We start from the raw sequence: 14047 nt of genomic DNA on the forward strand, positions 1-14047 counted from the left end.
TAAACTAGGCGATAGTACCACCCAATAATGGCGGTGGTACCGCCATTACCCCGAAATCCGGAGATGTGATACTTTTTGACTCCAATTCTGAAGTCATTGGGGTCTGTAAATACCCCATCCTTTTCTACTTGGAAGGGTAACAAAGTGCAATCAAAAGTGTTGAAAAATATTAAGTATTGGGGTGTAAAAAATGTTGTAAAAGTGAGAAGATCCTCCTCCCTCTCTTAGCTTTGTAATCATCTAAGAAAAAGGAGTGAGGCTTATAAGGGTTATCTCCTAAACCCGTGAAAAGGAGATAGTACTGTAAAGAGGTGGTTGGTCTTTGCCTATTGAAGGAGGACCATTAGTGGACGTCGGTGACCTCGATAGAGGAGGAATCGGAAGTGGATGTAGGTCACAATGATCGAGCCACTATAAATTCTGATATGTTCTTTCCTTACTATAAATTCTCTTTACTGCATTCAACTTTATTACATTGCAAACTGCCCAACCTTCTCTTCTCTACTTATTCAAAGTGAAACAAATAATTTGAGTCAAAATTAATTTTTATCATACAAAGGATTTTGAATCGACGTAATTTTTTCGCTGCACTAATTCACACACCAACACACACCCCCATAGACCCCCCCCCCCCCCCCCCCCCCACGCTCCCTCTCTTAGTACCCCTCTTGATCCTAACAATTAGTATCAGAGTAAGGTCACTCTCGTTTAGTTTAAAACCCAAGAGATATGAAATTTGCCAGCAACCAAGAGGGTCATTCAATTACATGTCCACCCATATTCAATAGGACGGATTACACATATTGGAAGACTAGAATGAGGATTTTTCTAATTTCAATGAATTTTGAGTTATCGAACATTGTAGAAAATGGCTTTCAAAAGTGTTCTCTTCTAATGAGCGATTAGAATGAGTTGGAGAAGAAGGCTTTCGCTTTAAATACCAAGGCTATAAATGTCTTATTTTGTGCTTTAGATAAAAACGAGTTCAATATAGTGTCTATTTGTGAAATGACTTTTGATATTTGGCACACACTCGAAATCACTCAGGAAGGCACTAGTAGAGTAAATAAGTCGAAGATAAATCTTTTAGTTCATACTTATAAATTGTTTCGGATAAAGCCAAGTGAGACCATTGTCGATATGTACACCCATTTTACGGATATCGTCAATAGTTTAAAAACTCTTGGCAAATATTTTTTAAACTTTAAACTTGTTAATAAAATCTTGAGATCCCTTCCAAAGAGTTGGGATTATAAAGTAACGACTATTCAAGAGGCTAAGGATTTAAGTAACTTTCCTCTCGAAAAACTTATCGGGTCACTAATAACCTATGAGATGACTTGCAATGCTCATAAAGAGCTTAAGAACAACGTTCTAAAGAATAGGAAGGATATATCACTAAGAACTCAAGAATATCACTTGAAAGAAAATTCAAGTGATAGGAACTATGATGATGACTTGACACTCTTGACAAGAAAGTTTAAGAAATTAATAAAAAATAATAAATTTAAAAATGACACTAAAAATAAATTTAAACTTAAGAAAGAACAAGTTATATGTTGTGAATGCAAGAAGCCAGGATATTTCAAAAGTGAATATCCCTAAGCAAAGAAGAAGCAACCAAAGAAGAAGAAGGCTCTTAAAGCAACTTGGGATGATTCAAGTGCATCCGAAGAAGAGGAGCCAACCAACACAAAGCAAGTTGCTCACTATGCACTAATGACTATCGGAGATGAGGTAAGCAGTTTATTAGATGCAAATTTATCTTTTGATTAATTACTAAATATTTTTCATGATTTATTTGATGAATGTAAATTAGTTAGTAAAAAATATAAACTATTAAAAAATGAGCATGCTTCTCTTGTTAGTGATTTTGATAAATTAAAAGTTGAGCACAATGATAGTTTAGCTCCTTGCACAAAATGTGATAAATTAGACATACTTAAAAAAGGAAAACTTGCTGCTCAAAAAAACCTTAGAAAAGTTTGAGGTTTGTAGCAAGTCCTTGAATATGATCCTTGCCAATAAGGGTCACGTTCATAGAAAAGGCGGAATCAGATTTGTGAGTAGCTCTTACCAAAATCCAACCACCTTTGTTAAAAGCCCTACCTTACATGTTTCACCCTGAAACAAATGTAACTTTTATTGTAAATTTGGACATGTTACTTATCAATGTCCGTTTAAGAGATATAGTCCACACAAATTGATTTAGGTTCCTAAAGGAACCTCAAATGACTCCATGCAATATGATAAGTTGTGTAGATCGATTTTTGAGGCACCTAAGGTTAAATGGGTACCTAAAAATCACCCTTTTTTATAGAATTATCTACCATAATAAGCTAGGAGTAAGAATGATAGTTTGATAGTGGATGCTCAAGGCTTATGACCGGAGATCCAAAATAACTCATAAAGCTCTCTAGCCAAAATAACAAAGAAAAGATCATTAGAATTAAAACTATCAGTTACAAAATGATACTTATATTCCATAAGATCATGTTTGATGACTTGATAATGCAATGATCATTTGAAATCTTATGTGATAAACACTTGATCTTGATCTCTCAATATTTGAAACTTGAGAATTCTTATGCATGGGTTCCTTTCTCACGGTTTTCGGATTTCTAGATTTCTCGACATTTGAAAATTGAGTCTTCATTTGCTATTATTTCTTCTCGTTGCAAAAAGAGAAATTTGATTCATGGAACATTAGTATGATTGGTCTTTTATGAATTGATAATTTCAATAAAAGTTCTTCCTCTCATTTACGAAAATTGAACTTCATTTTGACTTGATACGACATTAGCGAATAAGCATTCGCACCACAAAATAACTATGATCTTGCTTAAAAGAGCAGGCAAGAATTCTTGTCTATTGAGAAGCAATGATGCTAGATGAAGAAAAACAATAAATTGAGGAAAATAGTGCACCAGCGGTGGCACCGCTGGACTAGCGGTAGCACCGCCAGTAGGCACTGGTTATAGGCAGTGGCACCACCCGCAACTCTACCCTATAAAAAGGCTTTTAGGGCTGGTGGTAGAACCAACCCCAAGCCCTCCTACATCTCTTCCCCACACCTCTAAACTCCTCTCCACCCCTCATTCTCCTTACTCCTCCTCTAGAAACTCAAGGAAACCCTTCTTTTCTTCAAATCTAAGGATCAATCTCAACCTTTCAAGAAGATCACTATAAGGGTAATTCTTAAACCTTTTCTCTCAATTCATTGATAGATCTTGCCTCTTATATGTAGTTCTCTCATTATTTATGTATTTAGTCTCATCTCATGGCTTCTAGAAGATCGTCAAGAGACAAAGGAAATAAGAGAGTAGATCAAACCTATGACTCCACACTCTTTGATTCTTCTCAACATGCCCTTAAATTTTCAACCATAGAGTCTAGAAATGTTCATATGTAGATTTAGAGAAATTAGGTAATTTGAAACCAATTCAATGATTTGCTAACCTAGATATCCTCCCAATCCTTCAAATAAGTGAACCTATCTATCCTATATTTATTAGATTATTTTACAATAACTTGCATGTGGATGAACACGATAGGGTCTCCACTTATCTCTTAGGACATTATATACTCATTATGGATAATGTAATATACAACCTCATGGGAATTGTTGAAAAAAGGAGATGGTGTTACTTTAGAGGACAATGGGACAAAGAATCAGTTGGGACCACTTATTCTGATGTCTTAGGTACAATTTTTGATAATCCAAACTTGTCTATTCTTCCCAAAAGCTATGAATATTTACTATCATTCAACACCAAATTACTTCATTATATCTTAGTAAGTATTATACTCCCAAAACAATATCATCATGATGAAGTTAGCCAAATGGAGTTAGGTACTATGTATTGGATTATGAAGGGACATGACAATTATTTTGGTTACCTAATACAGCAAAACATGATTGAACTATTAAAAAAAAACATGATGCTTCCATATGGTGGTTTGATCACTAGACTAATCCATGCCTATGACATAGTCATTCCACCTGACGAAGAAATAATGAAACTAGATAGGTTCAACATCATAAATAGAAACCTGCTAAGAAGATTAAGATATATTGTCAGAAATGGGATATGGACTAGATTACTAAGAAGAACTGACCTCCCCCCACCTGATCAAGAACTTGAAACACTAATATTTAGGGAAAATTAATCTCCTTCTACTTGTCCCTATGAGGCAGCACCTCCAACAGAGCAAGCACCCTCTACATCTACTAATCCAATAGTGACTTGATTGGATCAAATTGAACAATGTCAAGTGTAAATTGAACTACGTCAAGATTAAATCTTAACCGAGATGTAGCAAATTCATCAACAACTGAATATTTTGTTTAAGCATTTTGATTTACCACCCCCTGAATAAGTTATGTATTTTCTTTTGCTGATAAAAGGGGGTAGAGAACTAAAAAGTACCTTGATGAGTTGTACTCTTTGATACACTATACTTCTTATGATACACCCTTTGATGTCATGCATTTCTTGATGATAGCTAAATGTATGCATCACTCTAAGAATTAGACTTGATAAATCTTTTGAATAGATAAATTCCTTGATACATTCTTCGAATTTCTCAGTTTTCTTTTTATTTAAGAATGCTTTTCCTTCTCATGATATTTACACTAGAAAAGATTTAAATCTTGGTATTATAACTTGATGTATTATTTCTCATATGATGATTAGAGTTAGGGATGTTAAATTGTCTGAATGCATGAGTTTGTTGTAATTCTTTTCCGAACTATCTTTCTCTTAATGTATTTCATGAATGGAGCTTTCATGAATCTATTTCGTTTTTATCTTCCTTGGTATCAAGTTTACTCCATACTCTTGCTCCATCACGTAATGATGTTTGATACACTTAGTCCCTTCACCCATTGAATTCATTGACAAATGCATCTTTCACATATTTCACTCTTATGAATTCTTAATGAGAAATAGATTTAATTTATGAAGTTTTATTCATGGATTTCTTTTTATCCTTTCCCATGAATCCTTCCTTAGTCTTCTCATGAAGGAAGAATGTTTATGAATTTTTAGTGTGTAATAATCACTTGCAAGAATGGTAATTTGATTTAGTATGTAACGGATTTGATTTAGTGTGTAACGGATTTGATTTATGTTTGATACACTTAATCCTTTTCATTGTTAAAGTTGAAGCATGATTTAATGAAACTCATTTATTGTTTTGAATTTGATTTGGTTCAAATCCTTTCATGAATTTGGGTCTTCATGGATTCTTTCCTTACCCTTCTTCCTTTTCTTGTTCTTATGACAAAGGAAGAAAGAGACTTGCATAACTAAAGAAGAACCAAAAAGCCCTTGAGTAAAAATGTTAGCTTATTCAAAGATAAATTATTGTGCAAAGTTTTGCTTACCTTCATTTATTGTTTGGATACATTAGTGTGAAACTTGCTTGAATTTTTACCACACTTACATTATTGATTTGTTATTCCTTTTTGTTAATAACAAAGGGGGAGAAATGTGGCAAATTGATGACTAAATGAATGTGTTAGATAAGTGCATAAAATGTATTGCGAATGCTTAAAATATGAGCAAATCTAATTAGAATCGTCAAATACATTGCACATACTTGAAACATATCAAAATGTATTGCATATGAATATTTGAAATCTTTATCATAGTTACCTCAAAATGCATGCATCATATGTATCGTAGATATTTGAAATATTTCATGAATGATTGATAAATGTCTATCATAACGATAAGGTATCATGAGCTTAATTTGCTATTTACAATTGATACCACGCCTCAAAACGATGAATTGTCATCTTTTATCGAGAATTGTCATCTTGTTAAATTTTATATTCGAAACTCATATCATATTTGAAAATGATGATTGTCTATCATCATTAACTTCAAAATGGATGTCACACGTTGACATCGTTTTTTATTGATAAATATGTGGTATCGTATTGGTAAATCATGATAAGTATTATGATATGTATATTGATAAGTTTAATTTAATATAACTTATTGGTTTGATGCTTGAATTCAAAGCCCTTGAATTCAAAAATGTATTTTTTCAAAAATGGCATATAGATAGGGGGAATTAAGGTTAACTCCGTCATCAATTGATTATCATCATAAAAAAGGGGGAGATTATTGAATCTCAGATTTTGATGATGAAATCAATTGGTAAATTATTTAATCTAATCTATATGTTGAGAAAAGTGTACAAGATTAACTACGGTAGTAGTAAGACATAAAGAAAATGTTATGCGGGAGTCAAGATTGAGATTTCGTTGGGAGTTTGAAAAGTTCATCGGATGATCGGACGTTTGTCAGAAGTTCCACCGGAATTAACCGAGAAATCCAGGAGCTTACCAAAGAAGCTTGTCGGAACTCGCCAAGAAGATCGTCGTGAAGTCCAGGAGCTTGCTGGAAGTCCACCGGAACATTGCCGAAAGATCGTCGGAAGTTCATTGAAAAATCGTCGGAAGCTTGTCGGAAGAACAATTGACGTACAGGAACAAGAATGCTTTGTAAATGTCTAAATTATTGTAGTTAGACCTTAAGTTGAGTTAGGATTGGGAGGTAATCCCACTAACTCAGTTATGTTGAATCTCGAATTTTGATGATAAAACTAATTAATAGTGTTTATGATTTGATCTGTGTTTTGAGTGACGCAGGATGCTTCGATCAGGGTGAGATAATTAAAGCAGGAAGAATCATGTTAGGCTAGAGAAAAAAATGTCAAAGGATTGAACATCGAGCCAAAGGATTGATCGACGTATTAGCAGAAGGCTTCGGGCCATGAGTTCGAGCATCGGGCCAAGAAGAGCAATAATTACGCTAAGTAAATCAGAATTATGGAGGTCAACTAACCGATTGGGAAATAGGCCGCAAGAGAGGACGATGCGCCGAAGATTCAAACGAAACACTGATAAACCAATGACATGCCGGACAACACTTGATTTGCATTGTAATAATTGTCTAGATTGAAGTAGGTTTTATTTATGCAGGATTAACTACAATAGCAAGGCATAAAGCAAAATGAAGTCTTAGAGTCAAGAACGTAATTTCGTTGGGAGTTCGAGAGTTCATCGGAAGTCTGGATGTTCGACGAAAGTTCTATCAAAATTGACCGAGAAGTCCTGGAGCTTGCCAAAGAAACTCATCGGAACTCACCAAGAAGATCGTCGTGAAGTCCAGGAGCTTACCGGGAGTCCGCTGGAACATTGCCGAGAGATCGTCGGAAGCTCGCTAGAAGAAACCTAGACTTACAGACTTGTTTAACTTAGTAAATGTCTTAAATTTCATAGTTAGCACATAATTGGGATTGGAATTGGGCTAACCAAACTAGGGGCCAGTTGGGCCCATGTATGGACTATGTTGGGCCCAATGAAAGGCCCAAACAGTGACCCAACAGGTGGCACCATCGTGGCACAGTCTTTGAGACTATGTCAAGCGGTAGTACCGCCCAGTAGTAGTGTCAGGTGATAGTAATGCCAGTTTGGGTGGTAGTATCCCCTAGACATAGTCTCCCAAATGGTGGTACCGCCTAGTGACAATGCTGTAGGCGGTGGTACTGCTCAGCACAGGCAATGGTACAGCTAGGACCCAGGAAACCCGGGATGAGACATTTTTAGGTTCTAAGTTCGAATCAACTTGAGGCCTATAAATACCCCTCTCATCCTTAGTTAACTTACACAAGCATAGAGAGCTTAAAAATAGGAAAACGTTATTGCAATCACTTGAGAGATCCCCTTCTCTAGTTTAAGTTTAGAATTCTGTTTAGGAGAAGTGAGTGCCTGTAAAGGTTGTCTTCTAAACCCGTGAAAAGGAGAAGAGGGGTGTAAAAGGTGGTTGGTCTTCGCCTATTAAAGGAAGACCGATAATGGATGCCGATGGCCTCGACGAAAGAGGAATCGGTGGAGTAGATATAGGTCATGACGACCGAACTATTATAAATTGGTTTGTATTCTTGTTCTGCTTTTAATTCTCTTATTGCAAACTGATTTACTTACTTTACTCATTACATTCTTACAAATGTTTTAAAGTTAAACACCCTCCGAGATTGGTTTTAATCGTACAAAGATTTTACGAAACTGACATTTTTACCACTGCACTAATTCACCTCCCAACCCACCCCCCCCCACCCCCTCTTAGTGTCGACTCATTCCTAATAGTTGGTATCAGAGCCACATTTTTCTTATTTGGTTTAACACCTAAAGATAAATGACTCTTTTCGGCTTTCAAGTGTTAAATCTCAGATTTTGATGATGAAACCAATTGATAAGTGTTTATGATTTGATTTACATTTTAAGTGACGTAGGATGCTTCAATCAAGGAGAGACAATTAAAGTAGGAAGAATCATGTTGGGCCGAAGAAAAACATGTCAGAAGATTAGACGTCGAGCCGAAGGATCGATCGACATATCGAAAAAAGACTTTGGGCCATGAGTTCGGGCATCGGGCCAAGAAGAGCGAATATTATGCCAAGGAAATCGGAGTTGCGGAGGTCAACCGGCCAATTGGGCAATAGGCCGCAAGAGAGGAAGATGCGTCGAACAATCGGACGATGCATCGATGAACCAATGACATGCCGGATAACATTTTATTAGCTTATTATTAATTATCTAGATCGAAGTAGATTTTTATGTGTGCACGATTAACTATGATAGTAAGGCATAAAGCAAAATGAAGTCCCGGAGTCAAGAATACGATTTCGTTGGGAGTTCGAGAGTTCGTCGGAAGTTCTGCTAGAACCAACCAAGAAGTCCAAGAGCTTGCCAAAGAAGCTCGTCGAAACTCGCTAAGAAGATCATCGTGAAGTCTAAGAGCTTGCTAGGAGTCCATTGGAACATTACCGAGAGATCGTTGGAAGTTCGTCGGAAGATCGCTGGAAGCTCATCGGAAGAAACCTAGACTTACAGACTTATTTAGCTTAGTAAATGTCTTCAATTTCATAGTTAGCACATAATTAATATTAGAATTGGGCCATGTTGAATCTCAGATTTTGATGATGAAGTCAATTGTCATTTGTTATCTAATCCATATGTTGAGATAAGTGTGCAGAATTAACTACGATGGAAGTAAGACATGCAGTAGAAGTTGCACCAGAGTCAAGACCATGATCACGTTGGGGGTTCGAGAGTTCGACGGAAGTCCGAACGGTCGTCGGAGGTTCTACGGGAACAAATCCGAGAAGTCTAGGAGCTTGCCAAAAAAAGCTCGTCGGAACTCGCCAAGTGGATCGTCGCAAGTCCAGGAGTTTGCCAGAAGTCCGCAGGAGCATCACCGAGGGTTCATCGGATGATCAACGGAAGTTCGCCGGAAGCTCGTCAAAAGAAGCAATTGACGCACTGGAGCAAGTTGCAGTAAATATCTTGAGAAATATCGTAGTTATCATAATGATTAAGTTAGAAATGGGAGGTGATCCCATTAATTGAATCTTGGGGCAATTAGGCCCTTGACAGACCCAAATTGGGCCGAATGGATCAGCCCATTCGGACCCAGATTTCTTAGCCAATGGTGGCACCGCCTAGGGCTTAGTCTCCAAGCTAGGCTAGGTGGTGCCACCGCCCCAGTCAGGCAATGGCACTGCCTGGGCTCAGTCTCCGAGCGAGACTAGGTGGTGCAACCACCCCTATCAGGCGGTGGAACCACCTAAGCTCGGTCTCCGAGCTTCGCCAAGCGGTGCAACCACCCTAGTCAGGCAGTGGCACCACCTGGGCTCAGTCTTCGAGCGAGACTGGGCGATGCAACCGCCCCTGTCAGGCGGTGGCACCACTAGAGCTCGGTCTCCGAGCTCTGTCAGGCGGTTGTACCGCCAAGACCCCGGAAATCCGGGAAAAGACATTTTTGAGCTCCAAATTCAAACCAGTTTGGGGCCTATATATACCCCACCTTTTCCTGCATGAAAGGGCACCGAAAATCCAATCTTACTCTTTGATTTTTAGAGCTTAAAAGTGTTGTAAAGGCTACAAGTTCTCCTTCCTCTTTTCTTCCAAGTTTTCATCTTTCAAGAGAGGAGAGAAATTTTGTAAGGGTTGTCTCCTAAGCCCATCAAAAGGAGTGAAACTGTAAAAGGGTAGTTGGCCTTCGCCTATTGAAGGAAGGCCTCTAGTGGACGTCGATGACCTTGTTGGAGGAGGAAGCCAAAAGTGGATGTAGGTCAAGATTGACCGAACCACTCTAAAATTACGGTGCTCTCTAGTTTGCATTCATTCTTACTGCTTACCTTACTACAAACCTCCATATGTGCTTTACTTCCTCTTTACTTTTGCTGCACTCTTTTACGAACTCGCTTTCAAGTTATGTTTCCGAAAACGGTTTTACGTCGGAAACGATTTCATCGTACGAACGCAGTTTTAAACGTCGAAAGTTTTCGCTGCACTAATTTACACCCCCCCCCCTTAGTGCTCTTGATCCTAACAGGCCAACCCAATTAGGGGACAGTTGGGCCCAAGTTTGGATTATGTTGGTCCAAGAGAAAAGCCCAAATAGTGACCAAACAGGTGAAATCATCATGGCACAGTCTCCGAGACTATTTCAGGCAGTGGTACCACCCAGACACAATCTTATAGGTGGTGGTACCACCTAGTGTCAGCCTGCAGACGGTGATACCGCCCAGTGTAGGTGGTGGTACCGCCCATACCCTGAAATTTCTGGGATTTAAATTTTTGCTCCATTTTTGAAGTCATTTGGGGTCTATAAATACTCTAGCTATTCCTGCATGGAGAAAAAAGAAAAGTAAACAAAAACTCTATATTTCTAGAGTTGAAAACCTTTGTAAAGTATAGAGTCCCTCCTCCTAAAGTTTAGATATCATTCTAAAGGAGAGTGTGAGGGAAGCTTTGTAAAAAGGGGGTGTAAAAGTTCTCTCCTGAGCCTACAAAAGGAGAATAGAGTTATAAAAAGGAGATTGATCTTTGCCTATTAAAGAAAGATCTTTAGTAGATGCTGGTGGCCTCGATGGAATAGGAATCGGTGGAGTGGATGTAGGTCACGATGACCGAAGCACTATAATTCAGTTTTTATTTACTTCTTGCCATTTACATTTACTGCAAAATGCCCTTCTTTACTCTCACTGCTCAACTTCCTTAATCTTCTCTTTGCACTCTTACAAAAGCTTTCAAGTTTAATTTCTTTCCAAAATGGATTTAATTGAAACAAATATTTTTTAGAATCAACGCTTTTCTTCGCTACACTAATTCACCCCTCCTCCCCCCCTCCCCCCTCCTTAGTGTTGACTCAATCCTAACAGTTGGTATCAGAGCCTCGTAATTTCTCATTTAGTTTAACACCTAAAAGAATTGGCTCTTTTCAGTTTTCAAGAGGGTCACTCTCTTATTCGTCCTCCCTTGTTCAATGAGATGGATTACACATATTGGAAAACTCGAATGAGAGTTTTCTTACTTTCGTTGAATCTTGATTTATAGAATATTATCAAAAATAGATTTCAAATGTATTCTCTTCCATTAAACCATTGGAATGATTTGGAAAAGAAGACTTTTTCTTTAAATATGAAAGCTATGAATGCTTTATTTTGTACTTTGGATAAAACTGAGTTTAATCGGGTTTCTACTTGCGAAACAGCTTTTGATATATGGCATACTCTCGAAATCACACACAAAGGCACAAATAGAGTAAAAGATTCAAAGATCAATCTTTCAATGCATGATTTTGAAAATTTTCATATGAAACCAAGCGAAACTATTGGAGACATGTACACCTGTTTTACGGATGTCATCAATAGTTTAAAAGCACTTGGTAAAAGTTTTTCAGATTTTGAACTTGTAAACAAAATTTTATGTTCTCTTAATAAGAGTTGGGATCCAAAAGTAACCACAATACAAGAGGTAAAATATCTTAATAATTTTTTACTTAAAGAACTAATTGGGTCTTTAATGACCTACGAAATGACCAATGCGGTACAAAACAAACTTGAGAATAATCTTCCAAAGAACAGGAAGGATTTAGAACTTAGAATAATCAAAAACCACTCGAGCGTAAGCTCAAGTTATGGTGAACTTGAACTCCTCACTATAAAATTTAAAAAGTTCATGAAAGAAAAATTAAAGAACAAAAAGAACGCAACTACTTACTATGAACGCAAGAAGAGGGAAGCACTTTGGGATGAATCAAGCTAATTCGAAGATGAGAAAATCAACAAAGACGAGGTGGCAAACTATGCCTTAATGGCTTTCGATGACGAGGTAATCAAAATGCCCTTAGTTTGTTTCAAAATTACACGATGCTATTCATGAGTTATCTTTAATTTAGTTTAGAAAAAATATTTTTCTTGAAAATTACATGTTTAATAATGTAATAAAAATGTAAAAAAATGGGATCATGCTAGTAATTTTAAAAATGATCATGAAAATTTCATGTTTAATGATAAACAAACAAAATGATTTTGATTAAAAATACCTTATGAAATCATGCTATATGTGTAATAAAGTAATAATGTATATCTTGATAATTTTCGTATTTCTTTTGATTGAAAATACTTTATGAAATCTTGCTTGATGAAATAATGTAATGATGATTTGAAATCATACTTAATGAGTTTATCTTTCGAAATTATGCATGATGATTCTTGCGATTTATAGATTATCGATTTTTACCATAATGAAAGCGGCTTATTGATCTTTGTCGTAATAAATCTTGCACTTTCGTTTTAAATGATGATATATATTTTGATTTGGCATAAAAAAAAAGGGGGACAAAGGCATGCTTGTATGAAACAAACAAGTAAAAAGAGGAAAGCTTTCTCCTTGAAAAATTTCTCTACTTTATCGACCTTTCAAAAAGGAGAGACTAATGAACCTATCTTTCTTTATAATCCCTTGAAAATAATTTTGATTTGACAATTTGAATTTGAATGAGCTTTATCTTGATTTCTTGGAATTATTTGAGATTTTTTTAATCAATATCTCTTTTTTGTACTCCTACGATTTTTCTTGGTATTTTACTAAAGAGGAGATTTTCTATATGAATCATAAGATTTCTTATGCATGAATTGAAATCTTTTTCTCCTACGTTTCCTTTTGTGATTTACTAAAGAGAATATCTTTTCAAAATTCATGACTTAAAATTTCATTTGAATATCTTTTATTATTTGATCTCCTAAGATTTCTCTTTGAATATTTAAGAGGAGATTTGTCAAAATGAATCATGTCTTTTGGTATTCGCATGATCTCATCTTTCATGATATTTTGTCTTTGTATAATTCCTTGTATTCTTGAAGTATATCTCATCACCTAATTCTTCTTGATATTCTTCATGTGATGATATGAATGCATAAAATACTCATGATATTGTTTTGATGCTCTAAAATGATATAAATTTGCTAGCTTATGAGTATCATGTATGATATGATGATTGATTTATTTTTAGTATCATGCATAGAGTAAGGATGATATGTAAAGTTTTAAAATTGTGCATGTTGTAAATTGAAACTATAATGATGCATAGACATATTGAAATAAGGTTGATATTTTACCTTTGTCATGATGTAAAGATTGATAAAAAGGGAAAAGAATTACAACATTGTATTCTTCCCTTTATTTGACAATGACATAGGGAGAGCAAATTTTGCTAGCTTGCTAACTAGCTTGCATACTTTAAGAAGAAGCAAAAAGGTTGCTCATCTCAAAAGATGCAAAAATCTTGCCAACTTTCATATGTGTAAAATTTGCCAACTCACAAATTGTAAGGAGAAAAACTTGCTTGCTTGCTTGCACATCTAAAGAGAAGCAAAAATTACAAACGTACATATCGTAAAAAAGATAAAAATTATTAGTTTGCTCATCTCAAAAGCAAGAAATGCTATCTTGCAATCTCAAGCAAAAGTGCTATCTTACCTATTTCACGAAGCAAAACTTGCAACTTGCACATTGCAAGAGGAAGCAAGAATCACTAGCTTGCATACTTCAACAAGAAAACTATCTTGCATTTGCTTTCGAAATATTGCTAGCTTACACTTTCTATAATTATGAAAAAAAAATTTGCTAGCTTTTGTATGTTGTAGAACATGCTATCTTACTACCTTGCATATCTAAAAC

The sequence above is a fragment of the Musa acuminata genome, chromosome BXJ1-5 (assembly GCF_036884655.1).
Source record: "Musa acuminata AAA Group cultivar baxijiao chromosome BXJ1-5, Cavendish_Baxijiao_AAA, whole genome shotgun sequence".
NCBI classification, from domain to species: domain Eukaryota; kingdom Viridiplantae; phylum Streptophyta; class Magnoliopsida; order Zingiberales; family Musaceae; genus Musa; species Musa acuminata.